We start from the raw sequence: 9,802 nt of genomic DNA, 5'->3' as shown, positions 1-9,802 counted from the left end.
TTTTTAAATTTCGGAACATTTCACAGTACCTCAGTCCGCAGTAACACAGTACATTAAACTGTATGTGCTTTGATTTAACAATGCACGGTACAGCCAAACAGTCCGTATTGTGCACCGTAACTACGTCAGACTCACGTTAATTAAACGGCAATCGGCACACCGTACATTCAAGATTAATGTATTGAATAGCTGTTCAGAACGAGAAAATGCATTAACGTATTTCCAATTTAATACGACAGTCCGCGATTTACGGTAAACAGTCAAAGTTGTACATGTATAGCAGTCATGCAGCTTGGTGATCGGTATATCAGACTTTTGATATTAATGTGCCAAATGGCAGGTCCGAATGAAAAGCGACGTGACACGTATGGTTATTAGTTCCTTGTCCACTCTATACAACGGATCACAAAAGCGTGCCACCGATTAAACAGATATTTTACACTCACGCGTCACGACTATCACCTGTTCCCAACTCCACACTCTTTGTTGGTCTTTTTTTTTTGTCGACCTATCGATATATTTCTACAACTCAACAAATGTTGCTTAGCTTTACACTTATAAAATTCCAAAAATATCGATTGACAGTTTCATACAAAATTATCACTACACATTTTCCTGTTCATTAAAAATAATTTTGGATAATAAGTTAATAAACTTGCGAACACACAGCGCCAGAAAAATAACAGTAGCAATTCCATTAGTATCAGTTCCATGACGTGCACAGAAACAAAGTTGCACAAAGAAACAAAGTTGCGAAATTCATTAAGAAGTACAGTAAATCTTCCAAGGTACCAATACAGCTATGCAGAACACAAGGAAAAAGAAAGCACAGGACAAAAGGGAAAAAGCTCGATATCATACTATAATGTTACTTTCACAGCTTTTAGTGTATTTTGTGTGCTATTTGCACTGAACTTTATTAATGTCGAACTATTAATTCAGAGTGGTCGTTTTTAATTTGCGCCGGCCGGGGTGGCCGAGCGGTTCTAGGCGCTACAGTCTGGATGTGTGTGATGTCCTTAGTTAGGTTTAAGTAGTTCTAAGTTCTAGGGGACTGATGACCTTAGACGTTAAGTCCCATAGTGCTCAGAGCCATCTGAACTATTTTTAATTTGCCAATAGTATTTTCCGCTACGAACTGCAGCTGCCGACGTGTTTGGGATGCAAGTAAGCCAAGAGCGAGAGTTTCTTACAGTACTGTAAGGCAGACATGGACATTTTGTGCTTGATTTGGTCCGTATTTCTCTTGTTGGAATTTGGTGCTACCAATTTGTCGAACTGTCTTATTGGGTTGTGGCTATTACAACAACATGGAACCCAGCACCTTAGTCTGGCATATTGGATAACACAGTTGGTCGTGTAAAGGACGTTACAATGCCAATGAGAAAATGATTTAATATTCCTTCAGGAATCACGGTGTCGGCTATGAGGGTTGAGAAGCGACTAGGAGTTATGTACATATAGCAAACATTTAAGATTCTTAATGAGAGAAAAAATAAAAATAAATGGTTACTCCCGAAGTACAAACGAAGTCACAGTAACCAACACAACGAAACCTACGAAATACAGCGATGGTAATGATGTGTTGTATCAGTTTTATGCCCCACCCGATTTTCAAATCGATTAATCGTGCTAATAAACTCGCCGAGACTACGCAAACTGTAGGAACCATTAAAAACTGCAGAACTGAAATGTCGACCATGACATTGTTATTATTATCTATTGCTTTGGTCTTCCGTAAATCAGATTTTAGCAGAAATGTATATGTACACAAGTTCAGCACTTCTACACAATGAGCGTCACATTAGAAGTGAAGGCATCAGTATTTTCCAGGCGACAACATTCTACCAAACAAGGATCTTCTCGTGGACTAACGCCTTGAGCAGCAAGATTCAAGACATACTCGCAATATGACCAACTTCACAGTGGTGGGTTGGGGATCTTTCGGTAAGCTTATTGTTGCTCATTGTGTTCCCTCCCATAATCTGGCACCGCTGAGAATACGGCATTCAAATCCTATGCAGGTCATAGACACGGCTATTAACACCATATATGCGGTAATACTTGTCAGAATAATTATGCTTTGCACGGACGTAACTTTTTCATTATCAAATCGACGTGGTCCAAGTAGTGATTTTAGTTGTGTTCTGGGCTTGTACACAAATTATTTGTATAGAATTGCCTTTGTATTCCTTTGTGCCACGTCATATGCTGTAAGCTTTCGACTAAGTTTGATCACATCTCAGATATAAAATATTGAGTATAGTTATTTTTTCCAATCTATGTCGAGTTTTGGAAAATTGAGAGCACTGCTGTTGTGTGGTGGTACTTACACAATCACAAGTAGAATCATGTAAGGGCAGTAATTACACAATTGGAGCACAGTGTTGATGCGGTAATTGAATTTGGGGGCGACATGGGAAGTTCCAAATTTTTTTTGGGTCCGCGACGTATTGTTAGTGGTTTACAGCTCGCCCAGAGGTAAGTAGGTTGTTTGCTGATTTGTCAGTGATGAATTAGGTTGTCTGAAATGCATGGAGCGAGGTAACGACCGTGTGCGTTTCGGAGGAATTTTCGGCCTTAACATATACCGCGTATAAAGTTAGCTAGAAAGAGATCTAATATTTTAGGATGTACCTAAATCGGGTATAGTAATCAGAATTACTAACTGAATTTGCTAAAGGATAAAGATTCCTATAAAAAATACAGTAATCTGCGAGTGCTAAACAAAGCAAAGGTAAGAGATTTACTTTGAACGTAAAATATCAATTGCTCGTTCGTCGTAAATTCGGGTTTTAATGAAATTAAATACGTAATTGGGGATCTATTTGATATTTTCGATTAGTTAACGTAAAAATTAGAGAAAAAGGTAACATAACGTAGACCACATTAGTATTCTGAGAGTTACTTTTGAGTAAATAACTATTGGTAACGAAGTTTAATAGTGATTACGCATTAACGTTGACATTCAAAGATTCCGCTGTACATTACGATAAACTGACAAGCTATCTAAAGTTCTGATTATGACATAGTGTTTAAATGGGAAAGCAATTAGAAAACAAGAGGGATTCATATATATCCACTACGTTTAACTACTTCTCAGAAAACAAAGAAAGGAGAGTTATTGATAATTTGTAACTATTGCTATACTTAACTACAGACAAGTAGGCCTAATATCTCAGTAGCAGCATTCGAAGATATTGCCGTTGGACGAGAGGAAATTTATCGCATTGAAAAAATGATGGCGATTTATTAGGATCATAAGAAGACGTCTTAAAGGTATCATTTTAGAGCTAATTTTCGCCTAAGGTAACGCGAGGTTAAGATTTTTACGAGTTAATTAGAATTTTTCATGACTCATTATTGCGAGCAGGATTTTTACGTCAGTTGAGATTCCAATACGAGGCATTAAGCCGTAGTATGTCTCGCTGAGTGATGTAAAATTTTGAGTTTCTTGTTATGCACTGCAAAGAAAGGGTACTTAACTTTACTGTTAGTGAGGTGAAGTAGAAAATATTTTTCGTTATATAGGTTGGTGTCGTACCTTGTTCCACTCTTTCGACTTTGAACAATAATTAAGTTCAAAACAGCCCTGGAACTTCCTGAGACATTTTTCCGTTACGAGTAAGCAGTATCCACTCCAATACAAACACCGTACATTTAATCATTTCTGGTGTGCTAGACGGCAAGTTTGGCTCAAATTGCTCTGAGCACTATGGGACTTAACATCTGAGGTCATGGAGTCCCCTAGAACTTAGAACTACTTAAACCTAACTAACCTAAGGACATCGCACACATCCATGCCTGAGGCAGGATTCGAACCTGCGATCGTGGCGGTTGCGCGGTTCCAGACTGATGCGCCTAGAACCACTCGGCCACTCCGGCCGGCAGACGGCAAGTTTACTCGGGTGTTAGCGCAGCAGAAACTCCTATAGAAGGCTCTGTGATGTTAATACAGTGACTCAGTCTGTCTTTACTACCCAAAAGTAAAGAATTGTTTAAAAACAGTCTTCCTCGGTTACGATCAAGACTGTTTTTAAATAATTTTATGAGAAAGATCGCTGTTCTCGAACAATGTTGCATAAAATTTCAAAAGTAAAGGGTACTCGGGTTACCACGCCGCCATAATAACAAGGGGACACATATATAGTTTCGAATTGGGCAGTAGAGCGCGCACGTGTCGCCCTCCTCACCCTTTGTTTACATGGTTCTCAGTACACTCCTGAATACAATGTAGGCTCTCTCAGCATCCGGATCTTTGAACCACATGGTCGCCCATTCCCGCCTTTCCGACACCTACTGGGTCTGCTAGACCAGTGTTTCCTACAAGGTAATAACAATGACAAACAGCAGATAATATCATTTTATAATTGCACGAAAGTTGGGGTCGACACGTTGGATATGAAGTGCAACGTGTGCGTACTCGGCCAACCGAAAAACCAGAAGATGGCCTCCGGCATTTTTTTAGCATTTGATATCCATTACATGCAGAAACGGCAATGCGTCTACATAACATATGACGAAACCAGGAACCTATATCGATTTGCCTGAGAGTAAACCAACTTCTGAGAGTAAACCAACTTCGTCGACGGCTTATCGTTCAGGACTTGGCAGCGGGTCCAGTGGAGTACTATTTCTTTAGAGAGGGGGCAAGCAAACCCATTTACTGATTTCGTCTTTCAGCAAAATCGTTAAGAATACATGTACACCAATAGTGTGGCAAGGCCTGTTAGGTAATCAGCGCTATGTTGTCCTACAAAGAGGAACAACTGATTAATACTAATATAGTCCCAGTTTTATAGATCGTGTTCTTGAAGACAATTTCGTTGCTTTAATTGGTCGTACTTCGTTTGAGACCATTTACGAAAAGGAGTTCATGTTACTGTAGACTGCAATATCGATCGACCATAGAGAAACCTTTTGTTATTATTACTATTTTGCAAACACTGTGCATTATATCTTAGTGAAAAAAGATAAACATAATTTATTTGAAAAGGAAGAAGGCATTTAATTTGTTTTTATTTATACTAAAAATTTTGCGTACAGTTTCCAAATTAGCTTTCCTTTCGACAGTTCGGGAAACAAATTCTTTCATGACATGACTAATGGTTCAAATGGCTCTGAGCACTATGGGACTCAACATCTGAGGTCATTAGTCCCCTAGAACTTAGAACTACTTAAACCTAACTAACCTAAGGACATCACACACATCCATGCCCGAGGCAGGATTCGAACCCGTGACCGTAGCGGTCGCGCGGTTCCACACTGAAGCGCCCAGAACCGCTCGGCCACCACGGTCGGCTTTCATGACATGCATAAGATTAATTTTTCTAGCCCGGCCCTGATTAATATGGAGGAGGAGTAGGTGGGTGAGTCTCGACTGAGTCATTGTTGATCTGAGGCAAGATTTAAGTCGCCTCAAGACGCTTAATGACCTCTCAGAGGATGCTGACGATACTGGAACTGTCAGAATCAGAGTGATGAGGCGAATAACTTTCTGAAAGAGTTCCTTAACCCTACCAGGTTCAGCAATAAATTTTCTTCCAATAGGGGATATAGTACATGGTTGTACACCAGTCCTAATGGTTTGCAGCATTTCGAGCTGTACATGAAGTCTGCCCAAGTTAAAGTCTGTAGTAAGTACTCCAAGCAATTCTTCCAAACGTCGTGGAGAAGGAGGAGGTGTTTGGGAGGATGTAATAAGTATCTCTTCAGCATGGGATAGTCGCTTTAGATGCTCTTGATTGAACTTTCGATCAATATCATTCAGAGGGAGGTCAAGAATTTCAACCAAATCTTTCCTAAATTTTCGTTCTTGATACAATTCTTTGGGAACAGACGGTGTTTCTGTGTGTCGCTGGTGTTTTTCTGGGTCGTGAGATATTTGGGTCTTTCACATTTAGGTTGATATAATAATCTTTGGATTTCTCTTTGCAAGAGCTACTTTCAGAACCTCTACAGAAAGTCCCACTCCGGCTGCATTAAAACTTTGAGCTGTAGGGATCTGGCCAATTCCTTACTCAGTCCAAACACTTCAGTTGCTACTGATACATAAAAAAAACAGTTTCAAACTTTTCGAGCCGCTTCGCGTAGTCCCACAGGACTGACATTCTTTCGTCTTTAACGGAGTTCGGTACATTCAATATTTCTGTCACCTTTTTCTGGACACACTCATAGCTTTCCCTGAAACGTGTCAAATATTTTACTCTTACTGCCCGTCGGGTGGGGCACATTGGAATCAGTCGTTGAGCTTTGGGGTTTGGATTCGTCTCATCGACACCACATAATAGCACATCTGCATTCATCTTTCTTCTTTTTGCGGATTCTAGAATTATATTTGAGATGTCTTTCACAGTTACCAGTACATCGCACAATGGATCACAGCTTCTTGAAACTTCCTGTAGTGCCAGATTCAAACAATGATAGCTGCAGTGGATGTAACAACTCTTTGGCTGGGATTGAAGGATTTCCTGCACACCTTTGTTCCACCCAGAGACATCAGCTGCACCATCGAAATAGTGGAGGCGTAGAAACTCAATTTCTAGTGACAGCCTTAGAAGAATGTCTTTAATGGTAGTTGCCATCGTTTGAACCTTGGAGTCCGGCGGACTATATAAAGCCAGAAAAATTTCTTTTATTTCGAGCGTCTCAGGATCAACACAACGTACACAAAGAGTGAACTGCTCCTGGCCAGCCACGTCAGTCGTCGAATCTTCCACAATTCCGTAAAATGGTGAATTTTTTATTTGCTACACAATTTCTCGCTGGATCATGTGAGCCATAATGTTCAGTACTTCGTTTTGTGCGGCTGACGCCGACCAAGTGTCACGGCGTTTTAGCCATATCTTCAGTTCTGGCACATCATTCTTCCTCTCAGCAAGAAGTGTCATGAGGTTGCCAGAGCCCGTTTCATGATCTCTCAGTGCGTTTCCTGTTCGACCCAGGAACTTGAGTGAGCTGACAATTACTGGTAAGGCGGTTCTAGCTTTTCCTGATCTGTCAAAAGATGTCGCATGACTTGGGAAATCACGGGTGTGCTGTTTTCACGTTGCTGAATAATTGCGAGAGGCTCTAGATGAAAAAGCCTCTTGTCCCGTTCTTGAACTTTCCCGTAGCTATTTTCCAGCTGGGCAATAGAATATCTCTCCATCTAACTGACAAAGTAACTATTTTGTTATTTTAGGTGTGGTACTGCACAATGTCACAAAAATCTATCAAAGAACTTTTGGAGGTGGTAGTAGCACTAGAAAAACTTAGTTCGTTTGCACTAGCGTTGTCTACGACAGTGACCAGTCTCCGTCCAACAGTAGCAATACTGGTCGAAGATACAAGAAAGCACAAGCACTGAGGGGGAAAGGGACCAAAAGTGCTTGGTCATCGGTCTCTTATGAGTGTTTCTTCGTATGCTTGTGCTATTATACTATGTGCTCACGATAAACATAGTTTGCTAGTTGGAAGCTGTTTTTGTGTTACTGTGCTGTGTGCGAGACACATCATATTGCACGTTCTTATCTTTAACGATTGAAATCGTTAAAGATAAGAACGTAGAGGCGATTGACATAAAAATTGTGGCATAGGACTTTCAAAGCATGCGGACACCCCATTCTCACAAAGGGCTCTACTTCAAATATACTTGTTTTTGGAACAAAATTCCACACACCAGTGAAAGAAAAACCAATTTCTTACAGTCAATATTTCTGCCTTAAGTCTGGCGCTCGTCCCCCAGATTCGGCGCACTGGCCACTCTGTAGTTCGCCTATACGATTTCGCCGGCCCTGAGGGCCCCATCAGACTCAGCTACTGTTCGAACGTGCTATGCAGAATTTGTTACATATGCGTACAGAGGCTGTCCCACATTAGGAGTCACACACTGAAAAATGGGACGAAGGGAGAGGACAGAATGTAGTAGATGTTATAAGACGCTCCAGTTAAAAGCAAAAATCGCTGCCAACAAAAATACTGACCCTATATTTCTTGACGGCAGCATAGCTTATTCACTGGCTCTGCCTATAGGTCAAATAAAACTTCAAGTGAATTTGTGTGTGTGTGGGGGGGGGGGGGGAGGGTGGAGGGGGGACAGAAACTGTATGTCACTCCCGAGAGTTTCAAGTGGGGGGACGATACCCCTCCTGTCCCACCCCCCGGTTGATACGCCGCTGAGCGGGTCTAACAACGACAGTAAAAGATTGCCTGACAATCACCAAGCCTTGAGAGGCCGACGCATCTTCATCGAATCAGTCAAGGACGGATTGTACTGATAAAAGAAAAACGTGCCATTACTGACCTTTCGAGGTGGAGGGGAAGACTAATCATAAGTGCGTGCAGTGTAGCACTTCTAATTGCTTGGAGTGCTCAATGAAAATATGCAAGGAATGTGTGTTAAAATAATAACATAATTCAAGCGTTCATTCATTTGACGTGTTCTTGTGAGATGAATTTTTCGTCTAAATTGTTTTTATATTTTATATGTTTATCTTAGTTATGTTTTTTTGTTTCTTTTTGTTTTACGCCTTTTTCGTGGATGGGTCAACGTGTTGTAATAATTACCCACATAAAAGTGTTCCTAACTTCGTAAAATAACGTTAGTTCCCAATCTGCGTGCCTTGAAATATATATTGGTTTTCCTTGCAGGAGGTTAACATCTCAAAAACTTTTTGAGTTTTGTACGTGTGTGCAAAGCCTTATGGCTATAAATCGAACAATATAGCTACAGCAAATGTGTGAAATCGCTTCTATCGCTTGTTATAACCTTGTACTGAAAATAACTGCTTTAGAGGATACACAAATTTTAGAATCATCATGTTAAACAGGAAAAAGTGAATTTTCTTCTGTTTAAAAACTAACAAATACTTTTCTATACTTCTAAAAATCTCAATTTTTTTCCTCGCATACAAACTGAGCAAGATGGCGTCATTTTTAGGACACTCACTTATTTTAGAAAAGAGAGTGTTTAAAATAACCGCTGGTCATTGTGATAAAGTTTTCGTATGGTTTCCCTAAATTACTTTAAGCTATGCTGGGTTGATCGTTTCAGCATGGTCTAAGTCGAATTCCTTCGCAACTTCCTCCAGTTGATAGAAATCGATCTCTACTGTCCGTGACATGGATGGGATGCTGAATGTTGTCCTTTTTCACTTTCTTATTAGCTTACGAATTGTCCACAGAGTAAGACATATAGCTCTGGTAACTACAATATTTTAATGCAAGATCCAAAGGCGGCTGCGCAAATAATGAAAATATACCGTAAGCAGAGAATGAACAGAATTATGATATACAGCGTTTCAATTTGAGGCCTCAGTTTCCCCAGCGTATACAATGTTCAAACAACTTACGGGAATGCAGCCGGGAGACGTCGTCCACAACCGCCGATATTTCGAAAGGAACACACCCCGCCATTTTCAATGCATGATTGCAGCAAGTAAGGGCAGTACAAGAGAATTTAATACCTCGGTTTTCAGAGAAACTCCGGAAAGATAACACTCACACACACACTGTAACCACTACAGCCATCTCAAACCGAAGATGACCGACGTCAGAAATTATCGATAGTGAAATTAATAATCAATAGGTAAGGTAACCTTAACTCTGTCCCTCTGTTTTCGACAAGAAGAGAGCTGGATTTCATGCAGAGTTTAAGCAAAACCACCGCATCTGTTTAAAAGGCTACTTGCTTATTTAATTTGAACAGCTTCCTTAATAACACTAGCCTAATAGCTACAAGTGCATTCCACAATCTCCGTGTTGTCATATTCCATAGTATGACCGTCCTGATAGTCTGACGAACATACGACGTGCCACAACT

This window comes from Schistocerca piceifrons, chromosome 1, assembly GCF_021461385.2.
Source record: "Schistocerca piceifrons isolate TAMUIC-IGC-003096 chromosome 1, iqSchPice1.1, whole genome shotgun sequence".
NCBI classification, from domain to species: Eukaryota; Metazoa; Arthropoda; class Insecta; order Orthoptera; family Acrididae; genus Schistocerca; species Schistocerca piceifrons.
This window is presented reverse-complemented; position numbering follows the sequence as displayed.